Source organism: Ursus maritimus, unplaced genomic scaffold, assembly GCF_017311325.1.
Source record: "Ursus maritimus isolate PB19 unplaced genomic scaffold, ASM1731132v1 scaffold_9, whole genome shotgun sequence".
NCBI lineage: Eukaryota > Metazoa > Chordata > Mammalia > Carnivora > Ursidae > Ursus > Ursus maritimus.
In genome coordinates, this window is record NW_024427107.1 from 39,027,593 (window position 1) to 39,049,915 (window position 22,323).

The following is a 22,323-nucleotide window of genomic DNA, read 5'->3' on the forward strand; positions in this document are numbered from 1 at the left end:
AAAGCAGAAAGTCAGAATAAAGTCCTCCTCCAAGAGGTTGTTTTGTTGTTGTTTTTCTTTAGAAGATGAATTCAAAATACTGTATAATCATTACTGGATTGCATGATTTATTTTTATTTTTTATTCTTTGGTTTTGTCAGAAAACAGTTGGTTTTGTCAAAAATAACTTATGAAAAACTTCTGAAATTTTCTAAGCAGTAGCATTAAAGCCTGCTTGACAGAATGTCCCCTTGTCTTAAGTTATTGCTAATGCAGACTGTCAAATAGTGAGTGACCAACTCTGGTACTAAGAAAATAAATTTTAAAATAAGTCTCTATGTGGAACTGCAATTTCTGGTAGGTGCCCATAGTCAGCAGCTGTCATAGTATAGATAAATAACCAGAATCAGGTGATTCCTCCCACTCTGGTGACTAAAAGCTAGTATTTTACATCGATACTCTACAATGTAGCAATGGCATTAAACTCCTATGCCCCCCTCAAAAAAAAAAAAAAAATTCTCCCCATAGAATTGCCCCAAAGCAGGATTTGGTCCATTATATTTTTAAAGCATTCTGTTCAAGTTTACTAATTTTCAAAGAATTTCTACTTAAAATTTTAAAGCATGCCATTCTTCTGAGACATACCTCTCCAGAGACACACTTCCTTAACCTCTTTTAAGAGACCTTCTTTTGGAGCATGTTCAAACTATCATTCAAGGTATCAATAAATTTCTTCTAATAACTTGGTATAAAAAAGAAGAGCATATTTGAGACTGTGTTTTCCTAAATATTTATTTCAAATACTACATTTTCACAGTGGTTTTAATCCTAATGTCATCCTTAAAATAAATCATTATGTGTACTTCATGTGATCTTTTCAGAATGCAATAAAACAGATTGTTTTTAATGGCTGTTCCAGCAATGAAAAATATCTGTGTTAGGTGGAAACAACAAATTGATGCTTTTTCAATTCCTTTTAATGGCACGAGGATCTTTGCAACCTGCTGTGAAAAATATTCTCTTAATGATAGGCCTGTGGCACAACTTAAGGAGTCATCAAGAAATAAATGTGCCGCTGTCTGGTTGGCAGCTTGGTGTCCCTTAATTGAAGTGTTATAAGATTCTGTGCGGAGGAAAGCCTCCAGGGTTTCGTAGCTAAATGGCACGGACACCTCTGATGAGACATGCAGATGAAGATGTGTCAATACAATCTTCACCAATTTGCTGTAATAGCAGGGACTGATTAATTTTATAACCACGGGTGCTTCTATTAGGTAACCTAAGGAATGATTTAGACTTTATTAAGCGACTTATTTCTATCTTTTTTTTTTTTCAAGAGAGACTACTGCAACATAGTTTATCTCTGAGTGCTACACCGTGGCACATTTTCTAATAAGGATTCTAAATTTATTATTAAAGAAAGCATCAAGAGCTTGCCTTGGCTTATGGGAGGCTTAGTGTCAGTTACTTTTTGGGACTCTTGGTGTCTCAGATGCACTTCAACAATCTTGGAGTTTCTCAAAACTAAAGTAACTTCATATCTGAAGCGATTGAGTTGACAGCTCTTAAATATATTTTTAATGTGCAAAAATATGGAAGTAACTGAATCAAGAATATGTGGCTGTATATTTTTATCTTTTTCTTGAAATAAAATTGCTTTAATATTTTATCATAATTGCCCTTGGACATCTAACATCATTTGGTTACACATAATCAACTAATGCTTTATATTTTAGGGCTTTGTTCAATAAAAAATTAATTATCATGCATGGGTGGGCAATGTATTTGGAGATTGAGCTACATGATTTTATGCATAAAACAGGCTCCAGTTTATATATTGAAACCGAAATTGCTGTAACATTCATAGTGCAATAAAAATCAGATACAGAGAGTCATTTAAAACTTCTGAAATGTGAGCTCAGGGACACACCTTTGTATTTTTTTTTAAACTATAAAAAGAAATGAATCTGCATTTACTATAAGTTGAATTTCCAGTAAATTTATTTAAAAAAAAAAAAAGACTGGGAACCCACTAAAAGCCATTTTATTCCACATGCAGGCTACTCAATGAGACCATTATTAGTACTTAATACTATTATAGAGCTTAGTATTGTAAAATGCCTATTGTAGGAGATGTGATATTCAATAAATAACAATCCACATCCTTCTCTCAGGGCTGAGAATGTTTGTAAACAGCCTTTGGAGGGAAGAACAGACACATGTCTCTTCCACTCCAGTGTTTTCTTCCAGGTTTATGTCAGGTTGTAGAGACTACAGTGAATTTGAAAAGATCTGTATTCTCGAATTTTATCCAATTTCCTAGTAATAAGCAGAAGGATTCACTTGCAGCAAAAATATACCAAATGTCCTGGGTCTATTTTGGAATGGAAAAATGTTATGATTATGATATATCTCATTCATTCCTTCAGAAACATTACAAGGTCCTAATTTGATTGTAGATATAACTAAGTGATTCAGAGAATTAATCAATAAACTAGAAATGAAATATATTTTCCAAGTAATATTCAAACATTATTCTTCAAATGCTCTAGATTTCAGTCCTGAATTAGTGGAACTGTACTGTATTAGGAACTGAGGAGTTGGGTTCAAGTCCTAGCCTTGTTACTAAGCAGCTGTACAAGTTTAGCTATGTAACTAGCAAGTTTCTTAACCCACTAGAGGCATATTTTCTCCACTGGTAAAACCAGGAGTTGACATTAGATCATCTTTGAGGTTGTATTTGGCTCCACCATTTTATTTCTAATAAATCAGAACTAGGTTATGATGAGCACTTTGATATTATTAATATTTTAGTAAAAGCCACCCTTATAGTTCCAGTGATACTAAAGATTTTTTTCCCCTTCAGAACAGCACAAATTTAAGGCATTTCTTACTCATGGTACAAAGACTATCAGACCTAAAATAAAATAGTACTAGATATATGATTAGTTATCTTATTTATGTTTCAGGTGGGGAGGGTTGGCAAGCAATTTCTATGTAATTGCTAAAGCCAAAGAACGAGTAGTCATTGCAGGCCACACAAAAACCACACCAGTAAATTACCAATGATGACACAGGTGACAGGCAAATAGGGACCACTTATCAAAATGTGGGCATTTCTGATCATTTTCCTACTTAACTTTTTAAAAATTCATCTGAATTCCAACCACCTCTAATGCTAAATATATAACGTCTATTTTGAACATGAGGAATGCATCAAAGTGTTTAAAGGATTGGAAAAAAATACAATTAGAAGTGTTAGGTGTTTAGAGTGTTTGTTTACTTAATCAAAGATTTCAAATTTGTGGGAAGAATAAAAATGAAGTTTGTGTGAGGATTCCAAGAAACCATGGGATGGAGATTTACGAAGAATAGATGAAATATAATCAATGATATAAAAACATTTTTGATGGCATACAGCACTGAAAATAAGTGCTGGCATGCATCCACATACATGGATATTTATTTATAAATTACATACATGAGCTTCTGCACTAGAATACTATGATCATTATATTACATATATTAAAATAAACTCTTAAAGAATGAACAGAAGCACTGCACTAGTATTTTCTTTCTGTACATTAGTGAATTACCTTGCACACTCTCCTACAGTGCAATCACTCCATTTTGGAAGTCACTAAAATATTCTACCAGAATGAAAGGAAAGTTCATGAAAAATGAAAACCAGCAGAAAACACTGAAAGAGAAAAAGAACATTTGGAAATGGAGGGGAAAGATCATCACAGAGGGGATAATGAATATATGAAAAACTACGGGGCCTGAATAAGTGGTAAACTGTAGTCAACATGGAAAAGACTAACATAGGAAATAATGTGAGCATCGCAAGACAAGATGTTGGGTATAACACTTAAACATATGGAGTATGCTCTCATCTTAGAAAGGTTTTTATTGACCCTTACACAGGCTGAGACAGCTTCCCTATTGGGAAATCTGATTTTAGAGTATACAAATGAAGCCAACAAATTACAGAGAATGCATCCTCCAGAGCCAGCCATGGTCTTCCCGTCCACAGGAGCCAAGAGCACATTTCCACCAGTAATCATTTATGGACAACTGCATGTTGTCCTCTCTGGTGCCTGCTTGTTGGACTCTGTACCTGAGGACAAGGTTGTTAATTGTGCTTACAAAGAAATATATGAGTAAATACATAAAATGTGCTAAAATATTATTAATAACTTCTAAGTCTACTAAAACACATTTGTTTGAGCAAGAATAGCCAAAGATCATCTAAGTCTTTATGTCAGGGATTTTCCACTGCCTTTATTGGTAGAAAGAAATGTCTCTCCAAGCTTAAGTGAATAATTCACGATGTGGTCCTTGAGCTTAATACAAGGCTTGGATCCATGACTATTGGACTGAGTGAAAAGTTAAGATAAGCAAGGATTGATTTGAATTAGGCATCTTATGATTTTTTTTTTTTTGGTAATACTAGAAACATTTGTGCTTGTATTATAGAGATGGTTATCTATTTTGATTGCTTAGTCAAGCCCTATCTAACATGGTGTGAGAAGAGGTGGTGCAAAACTTAACTTCCGTATGTTCCCTGAATGTAGGTATCCACAGACAGAGTGAAGTCACAGACATGTGACCACACTCTTACACAACATTGTAAGAGAAAAACCTATGGTGGATGGGGAAGAGCTGCGGGTATGTAAATGAAACCATACTTTACAATTCAGCTTTCAACGTGTGTTCATGGATTCTACACTTATTTTCATTTAAAAAATGAAGTCAACTGAATGCTCTATATTTTCATGCAGTCATTTCATATTTCTTTAGAGTATCAAAGCATGATCCATAGCACCAATTCTCAAACTCTTTTGGTCTCAAGAATCCTTTACATTCTTAAACAATTATTGTGGGCACCAATAAAATTTTTCCTATGTGTATGTAGATAGATAGATAGATAGATAGATAGATAGATAATTGCTGCTAAATTTTAAATATTAATTTATTAATAATTTATTAATTATTAATTTATTAACAATTTATTAATTATTAATTTATTAATAATTTATTAATTATTAATTTATTAATTTCTTTCAAAAGAACAATAATAGGTTCAGTACATGTTAAAATGTCATTTTTCTAAACAAGCAAGCAAGCAAACAAAAATATTCCCTTTTCTAAAATCTGGAGGAGGCAGGATTTTCTTCATATGCATCAACTAAATAACATAGCACAATAGATGGAATGCAGACACAGATAGAAGAATCCACTTGTCTTCTATTGAGTTAGACATTAAGGAAAATAAAAATAATGTTTCAAAATGTCATTATTCACTAATCTTTTTAATAGTCCCTTCAGGAAAATTGTGGGTATTATTCTTTGGTACTCTACTGAAACTCAACAAGTGGTGATTTCTTAAAGGTTAATTGTAATGTGGAATATGAAACCGTATCAATGGATATTTTGTCCCTGCTACATTAAAACTCTTTGGTCTTTCCAGTGCTTTGAATGACGTTTTTTTAAAGAAAAAAACCCCACATAGATGATCTTATAACACCCTACAATGCTAATTTGAAAAATATTGGTTAACTAACTTCCAAATATAAACGTTTGGTTTTTTTTAATGCCATTATACATCACGTAGCCTTTAGGAAACTCGAGTGTAGTCTCATGAGAGAATGAATGAAAAAGGCAAATGATACCTTCATATTATTGTGAACATAGCTTTGACCTTGTAAACCCTCTAAGGGTACCAGGACCGCACTTTAAGAACCGCTGATTTTCTGGTACCTTCTTGATGAAATTGCTGTACTCATCAATCCAAAGGCCTGTGGGAGGGAGAAGCAGTTTGTTTCCCAAGAAGCAGATTGTGAATCTCTTTGAATGCCCACAGGGACTGTCTGTCTGCCCTGGGCTCTTAGGAAGAGGATGTGCTTCCTACAGAATGTTTATAGTCCTGAAAAAATACTTTGAATCTTTCCATACCATAGGTTCATTGTAAGTATGTAAAATAATGGCTCTTTCTTGATCTTCTAAGATCCAAGAGATAAACTTTCAATTCCTTTGAATGTGATTATAAGTTTAAAAGTATATAAAAGATGAAATTTCTTATACATTAAGAAGACTACTTACATTGGTTGTAATAAGTAAAGATGGTAAACTTAAAAATTAGAGTTATTCACTAGTATTTTAATACCTTTCAGTATTGGTGCACAACTCATTGCATAGGAGTGAAATTTTAGAAAGTTCTGGGGAATCTTTCAGCAGTGCTGTGGGAAAGGAATGTCCTCTCTTCTGTTGGGCTATCTCATGATTATAATTCTTTTTGTAATTAGGGTACCTCCATCAATAATAGTAAATATTTTTTGAAAGAGAAAGAAGGTTTGTGTCAACAAGTCATTTGTACAATTACTGTATTTCTTGACTATATTAATAAAAATAAAAGAAGGTACAAGTGAATGAAGAAGGAATGAGTGGATGAAGAAAGCTGCTCTTTCTGATGTGCTTTGCATGACTGGGAACATTGTTCCCTGATTAATTTTAATGTTTGTAATAAGTCAGTATGAAGCACAAATAGGAAATAAAGTCAACTTCATATTAAGGTTTTAGAAAAATACAATAAAAAGTCTATATTAAAATAAATGAACCTTCTTATATGATTTTTGAGACTGACAACTGACCAAAACCTATTACATACATTACACGGTACAATAAAAATAGCTGCTCTGGCTACGTCTGAAAGTCTTTGCAGCTGCAGGGGTACTTCTTGGAAATAAAGTTTGTGTTTACACAGGTGCAGCCATATTTAACAAAAAAAAAAATTATGCACTATGCAAACAGCTGCCTGTCTGTTTTCTTTGGCAGAGCTCTTTCCAACTGAAACAATTTGTATCATGCACATCGCTCTGTGATACCTATGTAAACAATACAGAAAAATTCCTGTACAAGGAAGAGGTTTCTTATAATGTATCTTTTAGATAAACTTTTAAAGCAGCAGCCATTTGAATGGAGTCTACTAAGAAAAACCTGCCCTTAGTGAAATATTTACTATCTAATATGATATGTGTAAGCTGCCAGAGAAGCATTAAATTTGCAGGGGCAACTATCAGGGGCTTTATCTAACTCCAGTAATTTGAAGGGAATAATGACTGGCAGAGATATTTATTTTATATTGAACATTTTCCCTTAACCTCGTATTCTATTCCAATTTTAGTCCCATTGATTTATTATTTGCAAAATACCTAATTGTAAAATACATGTTCTTTTATTATTTTATAACTTACAGAATTCAGGGTAGGCAGCCTCAAAATATGCCACTGTGGCATATTGATTATTTTGAATTAAAGTTACTTAAACAGCCAGTGCAAGAAGGACACACTGACCCTCCTTTGTCCCCATGAAAGCAGGAAATAAATTTCCAGTGTGAAAGGTACCCTCCCTGTACCAGGAGAGAGACATCCTTATCGCCAGAGATAGAGAATGTAGAGCCTAGAAGGCTGAATAAATAAACCTTGTTACTTTTTCATTAATTTACTACCCCAAGCTCAAACTTCTTCGTCTTATCAATTCTTCACATATTTGTTGTTTCTTTGTCTAAAAAGTATAAAAGCTACCTGCTTTGGTCGCTTCTTTGAGTCTCATATTTCTATGACCTGTTCTTATATGCACAAAATTAAATTTGTTTTTCTCCTATTAATCTGCCAGTCAATTTAATTATTAGACCAGCCAAAGTACCCAGATGGGAAGAAAGGAAAAGTTTTCCTTCCCNNNNACACTATTAAGAATTCGTTAAGAATATTGTATTTGAAAAAAATATATTATATTTGAAAAGTCACATATATTTATAAAATTATACTTAGGTAGGGAAGGAAGAAGTAAAACTCTCACTATTTGTGGATGACACAATTTTATATGTAGAAAACCCTAAAAACTCCACCTAAAATCTGTGAAAACTAATAAGCAAATGCGGTAAACTGCAGGGTAGGAAATCAACATACAAAGATCTACTGTGTTCTGTGCAATAACAACAAACTATCAGAAAGAGTAATTAACAAAACAATCTTATTTACAAATAAGATACCTTATTTACAAATAAGAAACCATATAATAAAAAATGAATAAAATACCTAGAAATAAATTTAACCAAGGAGATGAAAGACTTGTACACTGAAAATTGTAAGACATTGATGAAAGAAATTGAAGACACAAATAAATGGAAAAGATATTCCATGCCCATGGATTAAAAGAATAAGTATTGTCAAAATGTCCACATTCCCCAAGGCAATCTACCAATTCAGTGCAAACCCTATGAAAATTCCAATGGCATTTTTCACAGAAATAGAATAAATAATCCTAAAATTTGTATGGAACCATAAGAGACCCTGAACAGCCAAAGCAGTCTTGAGGAAGAACAAAGCTGGAGGCAACATGCTCCCTGATTTCAAACCATATCACAAAACTATAGTAATCAAAGCAGTATGATACTGTCATAAAAACAGACACATTAATCAATGGAACAGAATAGGGAGCCCAGAAATAAGCATACACAGATATTAGCATTTAATTAATGATAAAGGGAGCAAGACTACACAATGGGAAAAGGACAGTCTCTTCAATAAATGATGTTGGGCCATATGCAAAAGTATGAGACTAGACCACTGTCTCATACTATACAAAAAATTAACTCCAAATAGATTAAAGACTTGAATGAAAGACCCAAACCACAAAAACTCATAGAAGAAAACTTAGGTGGTAAGCTCCTTCACATCAGTCTTGGCAACAATTTTTTGGATCTGACTCCAAAAGCAAAGGTTATAAGAGAAAAAATAAGCAAGTGGTACTACATTAAACTAAAAAGTGTCTGCACAGCAAAGGAAACTATCAACAAAATGAAAAGGCAGTCTACTGAATGGGAGAAAACATTTGCAAATCATGTATCTGGTAACAGGTTAATATCCAAAATACATAAAGAACTCATACAACTCAATAGCAAAACAAAACAAAACAAAAAAACCCAATCAATTCAATTTAAAAAATGGGCAAAAGATCTGAATAGACATTTTTCTGAAGAAGATATACGGATGGCCAACAGGTACATGTGAAGATGCTCAACATCACTAATCATCAGAGAAATGTAAACCAAAACCACAGCGAGATGTCGCCTCACATCTGTTAGAATGATTATTAACAAAAAGACAAAAAATAAATGTTGGTGAGAATGTGGAGGAAAGGGAACTCTCATGCACTGCTGGTGGGAATGTAAATTGATGTAACCACTATGGAAAACAGTATACAGATGTCTTCAAAATATTAAAAATAGAACCATATAATCCAGCAATTTCACTTGTGGGTTTTCATCCAAAAATAAAAACAACAACAACAACAACAACAAAAACCCACTAATTCGAAAATATATTTGAACTTCTATGTTCATTGCAGCATTATTTATAGTAGCCAAGATACGGAAACAATATAAGTGTCCATCAACAGATAGATGGATAAAGAAGATGTGATAGAATACCACTTAGCCATTAAAAAAAAAAAAGCTTGCCATTTGTGACAACATGGATGGACCTTAATGATGTTACACTAAGTGAAATAAGCTAGACAAATACCCTATGATTTCACTTATATGTGGAATCTAAAAGACAAAACAAATGAACAAGCAGAACAAAACAATACTCATAGATACAGAGAACAGATTGGTGGTTGCCAGAGGGGAGGAGGGTTAGGGGGTGGGCCAAATGGGTGAAGGGGATCAGGAGATAAAACTTGCAGTTGTAAAATGAATATGTCATGGGGATATAATGTACAGCATGGTGATTATAGTCAATAATGTTGTAGTGCATATTTGGAAGTTGCCAAGAGAGTAAATCTTAAAAGTTCTCATCGCAAGAAAAACAATTATACTTACACATACTAATTTTGATTTGTTTTCTTTTAAAAAATCAATATAATTTATACATTGTGCAATTTATTATTTTTTTTTTTTTTTCGAGCGAGAGCACGAGCGTGAATGGGGGGTTGGGGTGGGAGGGGTGGGGCAGAGGAAGAGGGAGAGAAAGAATCTTAAGCAGGCTCTATGCCCAGCATGGAGCCCAACACAGGGCTCCATCTCATGATCCTGAGATCATGACCTGAGCTAAAATCAGAAGTGGGATGCATAACCGACTGAACCACCCAGGTGCCCCAAACAAGCTCAATCTTTTTGGCCCAGCAAGGCTATTTAAGTAATACTGGTGACGTAAAAATCATCATCATCATCATCATCATCATCATGAAAATACAGGGGAAATTACACCCAAATTTAGAAATATCCATCCACAGGACTGTACAATTCTTGCGGATTTTAATTATCCTCTTCATATATTTTTGTATTTTTAAATACTTTTTACAAAATGTATTTTACTACCAGGAAGAACAATAAAAAGTAAGAAGGAAAAGGAATAGAAGTAGAAGTAGAAGGAAGAAGATAGTTAGAATGAGGATTTTCTTGACTGGTCTTTGCTTCTACATTGAAATCTCATCCATTTTCATCACAAATCAGAGATATATTCATTATGGGGAAAATAATAAAATTTCTTAGAGTAAGACCCAGCCAAGAAATCACACTTTGAAAAGTAATTAACAGTACAAAGATCATAGCACATCCCCTTGAGCTAATTTTGTGGATTACTCCTGAGAGTGTAGCTATACATCATAGAGGAGTCATTCTGAAGACGGGTAATGAGGAGAATCTCTTTGTAGGATTTTAGCTCTGTTTTTCTCATTGTTTAAACTGGAAGGTTGCTGGAAAGATATTCAAGCAGCTTCTCTTGTATTCTGGTTCTAGACACCTAGGAAAATCAGGCATTTTTAGAGTGTGTGTGTGTATTGTTGTTGTTGTTGAAAAGATGATATATTATTGTGATTAAAAAAAATCCTATCTGGATTCCCATATTAGCTAGCCTCAGGATACAGCTTAGTATGGCTTGGATATTTTGTAGAGTCAGTGAATGTTCTGAATTTCCTGACTGACACTTCATTTAAGCAGGTCAGTTAGCAGCATAGCCCTTTGAATTGGTTGCTCCCAGGATTTTAGGGTATGGCACCAAATGAAGAACTTTCTGTTCATTCACTCTCCTTCACCACATTGAAGCAGACGTTTTTGTTGTTGCTTAGGGCTAGCTGGGACCACTCTGATAACACCAAACAGCATGAAGGTGCCCACGCATACATATAACTTTCAGCTGGAGTATTGTTCAGTTCCGTGTAGAGTTTTAGCTACAGTGCAAAAATGAATAAATGCAAATTTCAATCTAACATCCTACTTAAATCAAGACTTATGTTCTAAACAACTAAAGTTTTTTTAAAAGGTTTGAATAAAGTGTTGTCTTAATATTTATTATTATAATGCACTTGATAATACATATTTTGTACTATTAAATAATGAAATATTGATAGAAATGTAGTCTACACCACAGAGCATTTCAGCACATGCTAAAACCTTTGTATTGCAGAAAATCAGGATTACTGCTATTTCATGTGTTTGAGATTTTTGAGGCTACACTTATGGTATTTATCTTAGAAAGACTCCTCAGTCATAGTAGAAGTCATTCTATTCCAACCTGGCTTCTGGTTGGAAGTCTCAGAGAAGGTAAAGAATACTGATTTGGATGCTATTTATTTAAAAGCTCTTCCTATAGCTAGTTTAACTATTGAGATTATTCTTTTCGTTACTTTAGTTTGGGGAAAATTGAAATTTCAATTCCTGGATCCCTTTCAAGTAAGTCATGGAAAATTAGTGATAAGGAATAAACTGATCTACCATGTGCAAACTTTTTAAACTAAGGTGTTTGGGTCAAACTTTGCCTTTATCACTGACACTCCATTCCCCAATCATTTCTTCAGCACATTCACATTTCTGATTCAATTTTACTAATTTTTACAGGGTTCATTGTCATAACTTCCAGTATTCTTCTGAAATATATTTGTTCTTCAAGGAAAAGCTTTTGTTTTGTTCACTACTGTATTCTCAGTGCCTAGAACAGTGAATTCCCCAGAACATAAAGCTATTGAATGGATGGATAAAATTTAGCAGAAACACTGGAATGGGAGATAAATCAATTATTTTCTCCACACCATCTATAAAGCATTATTTATTTCATTAAGAATAAACTGCACAGGGGTGCCTGGGTAGCGCAGTCGTTAAGCGTCTGCCTTTGGCTCAGGGCGTGATCCCGGCGTTCCGGGATTGAGTTCCACATCAGGCTCCTCCGCTGGGAGTCTGCTTCTTCCTCTCCCACTCCCCTACTGTGTTCCCTCTCTCGCTGGCTGTCTCTCTGTCACATAAATAAAAAAAAAAAAAAAAAAAAGAATAAACTGCACAACGTATAGGGGCCCAGGGTGGCTCAGTCAGTTAAGCGTCTGACTCTTGTTTTCAGCTCAGGTCATGATCTCAGGGTCATGATCTCTGGGTCCTGAGATCCAGCCCTACATTGAGCCCCACTTCAGGCTCTGTACTCAGTGCAGAGTTAGCTTGCAATTCTCTCTCTTCCTCCCCTTCTGCCCCTCCCCTGCTTGGTCTCTCTCTCTCATAAATAAATAAATAAATAAATAAATAAATAAATAAATAAATAAGAATGAGCTTGTTTGGGGTTCCTAGAAGAGTCCACCTTTAATTTTCAGACAGAGTCACTGACTCACACTTGCATTATGTTTATAAGTGAGCATCTCATTGCAGCCTTGCCAATAGTGTGTATATTTTAGTCTTTTTCTGTATTTGAAGTTATTTTAACTTGTATATCTTAATTTCTAGGAAGTTAGTTTCTATCATTTGTTTGGTTCAGGAGTTGCTTACATTCCGTATTAAAGATTTGTCTCATTAGTTTGGGTTTTTTATGTTTTAATACTACTTCTCCATTTTCGAAATGGTGCAAATATTTCCGATTTCGCCATTTGACTTTAAGTTTTATTAATTTGTTTAGTAGATAGAAGTTGTTCGTGTTTATGTAGTCTAATGGATTGATCTTTTCATTTGTGTGCTTTTTATTTGCTTTTACACATATAAAGACATTATACATTCTAAGATAAACACTCGCTTGCATTTTATAGGATTTCTTTTACAATTTTCTATTAGTAAAATTAAATTCCTTAATTCATCTGGAATTAATTTTGGCCCATTAGTTGAAGATCTACTGCTTCTCTATCTCTTTACCCTGATTTATTTTTCCTCAGAATCTTTTCACTGGATGCTATTATATTATTCATTATTTCTTATTGTCACCAGAATATTTGATTCTGGAAGTAGAGTCTTTGCCTATTTTGTCCACTGCTATATCCATAGTGACTGGAACAGTGCTTAATCACATACTTGGTCCTGGATAAATATTTGTTGAATGGATGAATGTTGTATAAAATGATTATTTTGTACAAATAGCTTATTTCCTCTGAAATTTCCACTGAAAACAAAATTTCACCACATATGGTTATTGTAGTTGAACTGGACCAAGATTTTGAAAGCAATTTTTCATTAGTATGGCTCAAATCATTAAAATTGATACTAACCCCATTTTGTAGAAGAGGTGATCAAGCTGCGAAATGAGAGCCCACCAGTCATACTTAACTTAGAGTTAACATTGAAACAGGCCTTGGTCTTATTTGGCAACTTTGTCATTAATAGAAGTGGCAAAAGAATATCAGAAAGCAAGGGATCTTGTGGAAAAAACACACACACAAAAAAACAAAACAAAACATAGACTTCTTACCTTTACTTTTCACCTTCCACTGAGAGTGACAAATTTTGTATGCCAAGTGTGGCCCCATTAAAGTCTTCGAAAACAACACTCTTAAAAAATATTTTTGGTGTCTCATGAAAGAATTTTCAAATTTTGTGTAAAAATAACTTAATTATACCAATTAAAACTTAATTATATGATTAAAGCTTAATTATACCAATTTTATTTATAACTGTACTAAACTCAACAAATTCATAGGGTTTTTTTTACTCTTTGGGAGGATGAGAAATTACATATATTTCATTTAATGTATCAAAGTAGTTTCTTTAAACTATTGTCTTTTTTTGTTTTTTTTAAATCTGATATATAAAACATATTACTAAGCCTTGAAAAGATGAGGTAGAAGAAATATTTGTCCCATCAGGTTGCTAATGGAGTCTCTGACTCTATGACAAAATTAATCCACTTTTGCAAGTAATATTAGGCACTCTTTATTAAAATGAACAGAAGTCATATGATCTAGAAAGGAATCAAGCATAAACTTTGGGTTTCTAAATCTTTCAAAATTACTCTTCTCAAAATCAAATTCTCCCAGGAATCTTGATTCATTTTCACCAATGTTAAGTTGTAATCCAGTGGGAAGAATGCATAGTGATGAACTAATGGTGTGGAATTACTTAAAAAGCAGGTTAAACACAAAGGCCTTACATATTTTCTTAATTGTTTTTTACAAGTTTTATTTTATTTAATGTTGTAAAAATTATTTTCCTAGAGACCAAAATGTATGTTCTTGTTAAAGGACAAACCAACATTGTGTTACTACTCTATGATATAACCTAATAGTTTTTTTCTGAGTAATGCATTTCTATCTGTCACCCAAATCACTACACGTCACTTCAAGACATTTGTTCCTCAGAATAATAAGCTATTTGTTTTATATCCCTAATGCCAAGTCCCTTTCTTTCCTGATGTGAAAGTACATATACATCCTGAGAAGAAAATGAAAAGCATCACTGTTCCTGAAATAAACTTCATTTTCCTTTTGGATAAGCTATAATGCAGAGGATTTTGTTTGTTTCTTGAGGCACACAGGAAAAAACACTCTACAGAGTAGAAAGATCTACATTCTAGCTAGGGTTCTTCTACTATTACTACCCCTACCACCAATGTCTGTACTTCCTGAACATGAGTCATGTGCCAGCCATTGTGGTAAATGCTTTCTTTAAATCCCTTCATTGAATCCTTTCGAAAACCCATTTGACAGAAAGGGAATCTGAAATTTCAAGAAATGATGTTTCTAGGGTCACTTGCTGGGCAAACAGAATTTCAATTCAGGTCTTTCTGCTACAGACTCTTAACATGCTACTTAGTTATATTATCCTTTCTGGACCTCAGTATCTCATCTATAAATGAGAGGGCTGGTTTCCATCTCAGTCTGGGTTTTATTAAGCCTCAAAATTCCTTTTTTGAGGAACAAAGACATGGGATAAAATCTTAGTAATCTGATTGAAGCGAAGGTGGGAGTCCTACTGTCTTCCCTGTCGATCACAGCTCACCCTTCTGATGGCCCAAGATCCAACCGCCCCGAACTGCTAGGACTCCATGGTACACTACTGGAAAATATTGATACTTTCAGCTGCCTTTAAAGTATTTTCTGCCTCTACAAGTTACTGGTTATGTGAAGAAACACACACATTTTTTACTGGACAACAGATTAATTTAAAGAAGCAGCAGCCTGGTTGGTTACTCTGCCTCTTTCAAATTTCCTCGTTTGAGGGGATGCAGCGTTTTAATGCATTTATCCACATATGAAGAGACTACGCCATTATTTTATTTTATTTTTTTAAGATTTTATTTATTCATTTGACAGAGAGAGACAGCCAGCGAGAGAGGGAACACAAGCAAGGGGAGTGGGAGAGGAAGAAGCAGGCTCATAGCGGAGGAGCCTGATGTGGGGCTCGATCCCATAACGCCAGGATCACGCCCTGAGCCGAAGGCAGATGCTTAACCGCTGTGCCACCCAGGCGCCCCTACGCCATTATTTTAAATAGCAGCTTCCTATTCCTCCTTCTTAGAACAGAAAAAACATAAATAGCAAACCTGACTCTTAAAAGGAAAGGATATAGTGTGCCCATAAATACGAAGTTTTGATCATTGGTGAATAATTCGTACCTCCTATTTCTTTCATTGCTTGACTTAGGCTCATGTTTGCTACTAGCATTACTTTAAGAATATAAGAAATTAAGCCGAAGTGAGCGGATGAAATCCCTTAATTCATCTTGCTCCTGCCATTGTCTTAGGCAATAACACATCTGTCAGAGTCCTGAGTTTCAGTTCTCTGCTCATTAGCCTCCTAGATGGAAAAACAAAGCAAAGAGCAAGCTGCTTCTAAAAACAGCTGTGGGAACATGTGGTCTGAAGGGACATGAAACATTCAGTTCAGCAAAGGTGTGCTGAGCGCCTACTATGAGCAAGTCTCTTTGCTGGGAGCTTGTTAGGGATGAGAGATACAAACACAGAGTATCTGCTTTTGGGGGTTTCTCAGTCTGTGGGAAATGCAGACATGCCACAACAACCAAATTAAATAGAAATATATAATCAAAATGCATGCCAGGAATTATAGATGTGAAGTCGAAAGGGTGATCAGTTCTGAATGGTAGGATCCTGGCTGGCTTTTGCGCTGACCTGAAGAGCATGTGAATGTGGGAAGGGTACCTAGGGGGTGGTGTTTATGAGGCCTTTTGGTCAGAGTGAGTTTGGCCTGTGTCTTGGTTTTCACTGCAGTGCAAGGAAATCTTGCGTCCCATGTGCTGTTCAGAAGCTACAAGAGGTCATTCAACGTTCAAGGGAGAAGTAAATACCAGTGACATGGGAATAGCAACAAGAAGAAGGTGTCTCAGAATATTTGTTTCCTCCTTTTTCTTCATCTTCTTTCAATCATTCCTACAAATGTTGTCCCTTCGGATGGCTCAAATCTGCCCCCTCTTCCTGTATACCACTTCCAAGTTTATGTTCACATCCCTTTCCCATTTAAATTACTATAATAGCATCCTAGATGTTCTCCTAGGTCCTGCTGCTTATTTCCTAATCTACTCTTCCCGGGGAAGAGCCACTTAAGAGCATTTGCAGAAGTGAAATCCTGATTATGTCATCCTGCAGATTAACTTCCAATGGCTTTTAATTGCCCTCAGGAAAAACCCAACTCTGGATGACACAGTCTTGTCTCTTACCTCATCCCTAGGTGGCTTTCTAAACATCTCTTGCAATTCCTCTTCTTAATCTAAATGCTAAAACTGCTGAACTGCTTGCAGATCTCCTGATGATTCGTGCTCTTTCTGGACTCTGTTCCTTTGAATTACACCTTTGCCTGGAACCTTTGGTCTTCCACTCCACTCATTTCCTAGCTAACTAATTTATTGCTTGGGCCTGTTTAGATGTTGCTTGTTCCTAGAGGCCTTCTCTGACCTCCATCTCTAGATTAAATGCCCTCCTATGGACTCCACAGCACCCTCTGATTATTCCCACTGCAGCGCATATTGCTCTGCGTTGTATTTGTTTGCTTATTTATCTATATTAGACTACGATCCTGTTTTGGGAAGGCAGGAACACAGGAAGGAAGGGAAAAAGGGAAGAAGGAAAGAAGGAAAGAGATTAAGGCAGTAGAAATTAGACCCATCCCTATTTGTCCAGAAGGCAATGCTGGAATAATACAGCCGCAGTAGACCCTGGATGAATGTACATCTGATTAAAGAAACACTATTCTGCAGAAAACGATATTTCATTGGAGTTCAGTTGACAGGTCAGCCTTCTCTACATTCAAGGGTAGAGAGTGGAATTAATGTGGATTTATCTCTATTTATGATATTAAAATTTTGCTTTAAATTTATTCTCTAGGCCTTATATCACAACATAGTACTTTTCCCCCCCAAGAATAATGAAAGCTTACCAGCCTTTATAGAGGGATAATTTGATAAATATTTCTGGGTTCTGCATATTGTACAAGTTAGAAAAAAAATCTTTTTTTCTGGGTGTGTGTTGACAGTAGAATTAATAGAGAAAATGGGGTATTTACATTCAAGAAAGAAAGAAACTTGAAACGTAGACTAAGATCTCTCCCCAGTAAAGCCAAATGTGATTTTATCCAAAGTGATTCTAGTTTAGGCAGATTTTGAGAAATGTTCTTCCTTTAATCTTTTGTCACCGAGTAGGACTGAATTTAGCAGAGTTTATGGTAATCTATCAAGCAGACATTATTTGCTAAGTATCTTTCCTTTAAAATATTTAAAGTATCATCCTGGCTCTCTCTTCACAGCATTTGCCTAAATTCTCTCTTTCTTTGGTTTCGTTTAGCATCTAGGATTCTAGTTCTACGTGAACAAGAGGTTCGTGTTAACTCTTGGCAGATTTTATTATGTAATTTTTCTTTACTCAGTGGCTTCAGCTTAACTGGATTCTCAGCAACCTCTCACTGTCTCAATCGGCAATGCCTTTCATCAAGAATAAGGGCATTATAGGAGAAAAAAAGAAAAAAAAATAAAATGAAACATGTGTTTTAAGAGATTTGAATAAGATATTTTGGTAAGTCAATTTCATGTCACCATCTTGAAAATTTACAGCAGTCAGCAATGTAAACATGTACTTGACAAACGCCAGCAGCTTGCAGACTGCAAAGTTCATCGACTCATTCAGCGAGGCAGATGTTTCATTTAATACTCTTCATACTATAGATTAGGATTATTTTTTTCTTTTCCTCTTTTTTTTTTTTTTTTTTTGAAAAGAGAGGGAAAATTCCCTGACATGCTACTAATATCATCTCACACTGTAGGCCAGATGGCAAAAATGCAAAGGCTGCAGCTCGGTTTATGCACTATATTGTGGGGGAAAGGAATTTTGTTTCAGAATGAGCTTCAGCTTGATCATTTGTTACTCTAATCTAAACATGAGTCAATGAGTAAAGTAGTACCAGGCGAACTTCAAAAAGTTCTTGAGAGTAAGTGCTTTAAAATGCAGTGCATCTGGATGAAGCGCCTGATAGTATCCGGACCTACCACATCTCGGAGAAACAGAGGACAGGACTCAGGGGGCTGCTTTAGTGCAGGACCTCTCCAAAGACATTTAGCCAAAAAAACAAAACAAAACTTACATATATTATTTTTCTTTTTGTTTTTTAAGATTTATCTACTTATGAGAGAGAGAGAGAGAGAGAGAGAATGCAATGGGGAGGGGCAGAGGGAGAAGGAGAGAGAAACTGAAGCAGACTCCCCACTCTGAGCAGTGGAGCCCTATGCAGGGCTCAATCCCACCACCGTGAGATCATGACCTGAGTTGAAACCAAGAGTTGGACACTTAACCGACGGTGCCACCCAGGCTCCCCCGTATTATATTTTTGTCACTTTTTTGATGAAGGTTTTTGGAATGTTTTTCCCTTCTGCTTTTAACACTGTTTGCATCATTTACACTTAGGATTATGATTAGCTTTAGAGCTATATCCATTTATCTGCATCTTTGTGGTTAAAAACAATTATTAATTTTGGAGGATAAAAAATAGCTGTTAAGCTCCTGGTCGTTAAGTATTGGTATTTGAAGGGACCAGCTCCACTTCTCATCTGTGTATGAGGCAACAGAAGCCTAGAAAGGATAAAAATCGTGGCAGTATGTGCCATTTCTGGCAGGTTGGAAAATAAATGAGACTGAAACAAATCGTTATCCTCTGTCTATGGTCCGTTATGCCCCTGAAATTCCACAGCTTTCCATCAGATCTTTAAATGGACTCATGACCCCAGTAATCTCAAGAATAAACAAGAGTCTACCTGCGTTGTTGCTCCAAGTATTAATTACGCACATCCTGTAGCTTCCCTTAGGCGTTTGCATCATTTGTGGAATAGGAAACAAAAGGATATGTCAAAGAGAACACGGTCACTTTGCTAGCTGAAAGTTTGAGTGAGATGGGGAAGAGGAGGGTATTTCCATCCTTTAAACTCAACAGGACAGGGAACAAGCTTATCTGCCAGGCTGTGGCTCTGAAGGCCTTGATGCACGTATGTGTCAGAGGCATATCCATCCAGGAACAGTAGGATCACCTTCCTGAGAGGGCAGGCTCATGATCTGCCTTAATAACCATATGCCCTCAACTACTCGCCCCTTTTTCACTTTGTTTGATTTTATTGCTCTCATCTCTTCCATGATCTGGGCAGCTTCTACTAACCTGCTGTCAGCCTCCCCCAATTTTCCCCCTGCCAAGAAAATGTTATCTTCTGCTACTCAATGTCCCCACTTGCTTCTTCCTCTAAGGAGAGTTTTGGATTTGCTGGACTGTTTCTCGGGCATTTTGTAATGCTGAATCATGAGACTGGGAAGAAAGGTACAGAAACAGGAAAAAAGGGGTAAGGGTTATAGATTGCTGGGTGTGGTCCAGACTTTCTTCTACTGAGGAGGATCTGGACCACTGGAAGGTAGAGAAGAAATTTTACAGAATTCCAGGTGGCTCAAAATGCCATTCATGTGAAAGAGCCAGGGTGAGGTGACCTAGACACCCCCCACCCCAGCAAGGTGCTTAGGAAAAACTGACTAGAGATTCCCCAGTGACTAAGGGGCAGCTATGTGATGTAGGAGATTTGGGAAAGAAGAGAAGGTTTTGAGAAACGTTGCTATGACTTTGAAGTGTGTAATATATAATGCTTTTAAGCAGATGTGAGTAAAGATTGGAATCATCTTTAAGAAAGTTTTTTCTGGTTCCTGGATGAGTGTGCAGTGCATATACAAGGTCACATAGAATCTCACACCTTATTCATGAGGATCCCATGAGTTCTTCTCTTTTCCTTTATTATCACCATTATGCATTAGAGAGAGATAATGTATAGGTGTCTTAAAAACAATAAAAGCCTGGTAAAAACTCCAATTGTTCATATCAGCATCCATGTTAATTTTTGAGGGAAGCATATATTCTTTGAAATAATTATTCACCTTAAATTCATCTTCCTTTACTGATAGGCATACTTGGCAAACAATATAGCAATTTTATTAGTGGTTAGTAGAGGAAGTTCCCTTCAAAACAGCTAGAAGTTTTTAAAAAGTGTGTATATTTCCCAATATTTCACATATCCCATATGGCTACACAAGGTCAAAAGCATGAGGATCATTTAGGACAGTAGTTTTCAAGGGCTGGTCCATGATAAAACTTTAAACTGACTTGCAGTGAAATGTAAAAAATAAAGACAAGGGAGCAAATTTATCAAAAAGCTAAGTGCATTTAGTTTAAAAGACCGTACTGCTATGGTTTTTATATTATAATATTTTTTTTCTACGAAATGACATTGTTAGTAGGTGGTAATATTATTAGAGCAAAATATATGTTAATCACCCTCTTTTAAGTGGCTCACATTCTTCGAAGCGTTTTCTGTTGTATGAACCCCAGAAAGAAGGCTAAGGAACCACTGATTCAGGGCTTTGTGGCTATAATGTCCTAAATGCAACCCTGTTGACACAAAGGAGCCTAAATTGTTTAAGTGTAACTTCTAGTCATTAGCAAAGCTCTAGTCAAACAAATTAAACTGGCAGGGATACACAAAGATAAGGAAAGTATTTTTAGTAGAAGAATGCATTTCCTAAGAGAAGCAACTACTGATGAGCATAGGGGAATGCTAAGGAGTTTTTATGTAGTTCATTAACTAAACTGTAAGGCCACTGAAGGCATCTGATTTGATTTTTGAATAGCTAGAACATAGATTGCAGTTGTTAGGTGAACGTTTGTTTAATGAAAGAATGAGCATGAAAATACTTAACCTAGTGAATATACTGGTAGAGGATGTATAGAAAAAGATGCAACTTGTACATTTCACTAGTAAGGTATTTTCTGGTATCAAAAATACTTACTACATAAAGGAAAAAGCAGACAGTAATTTTACAAACATCCATACACTTACAAGAAAGGTTTGCAAATATTAGTATTCTGTTGTACTTCCTTGAGAACTGTTTTCCTTTAAGGAATAAATACTAAAATGATGTTGAAATTCCTTTATCCTCACCAATCATTTTATTTCTTTCTTCCTGAGAACTACCCATTATTCTGAAATTAGAATGTATCATTCCAAGTATCATTCCAAGCTATTTTTAAAAATATGTATCCACAAAAAATATAAAGTACTAGTTTGGGTGGTTTAAAAGTTAACTAAATACTATTTTTATTATCTTTCTGCAATGTGTTTTCTACATGTTATTTTAAAATCTATTCATGTTGACGTGAGTAAATTTAGTTAATTTAATTTAACCGCTACAGGATATTCAATAGTATGCATATCTTCAGGTATATTATTCATTGCCAAATTACTCTCCAAAATATTTCTCAAATTTAAATTCTAAGCAAAGGTATATTTGAGTTTATATTACCCCACATCTTCATCTTTATTTATTATTGCTAAGCTAAAAATTTTGCAAATCTAATGAGTAGGAGATGTTTTTTCTTTGTTGCTTAAGTTGTTCCAAAAGGTGGGTAGATTTCAACAGCATAGTTCAGTGCCATTCTTGCTCATTTTTCTCAACTGCATAACAGAAAAAAATACTCACAAAACTATTTGTGGATCGAAACAGTGTCATCTCTAAATTATTTTGTTTACTTGATTTTAACAACTTTCAGATACTAAATAGTATCTTGAGGGTT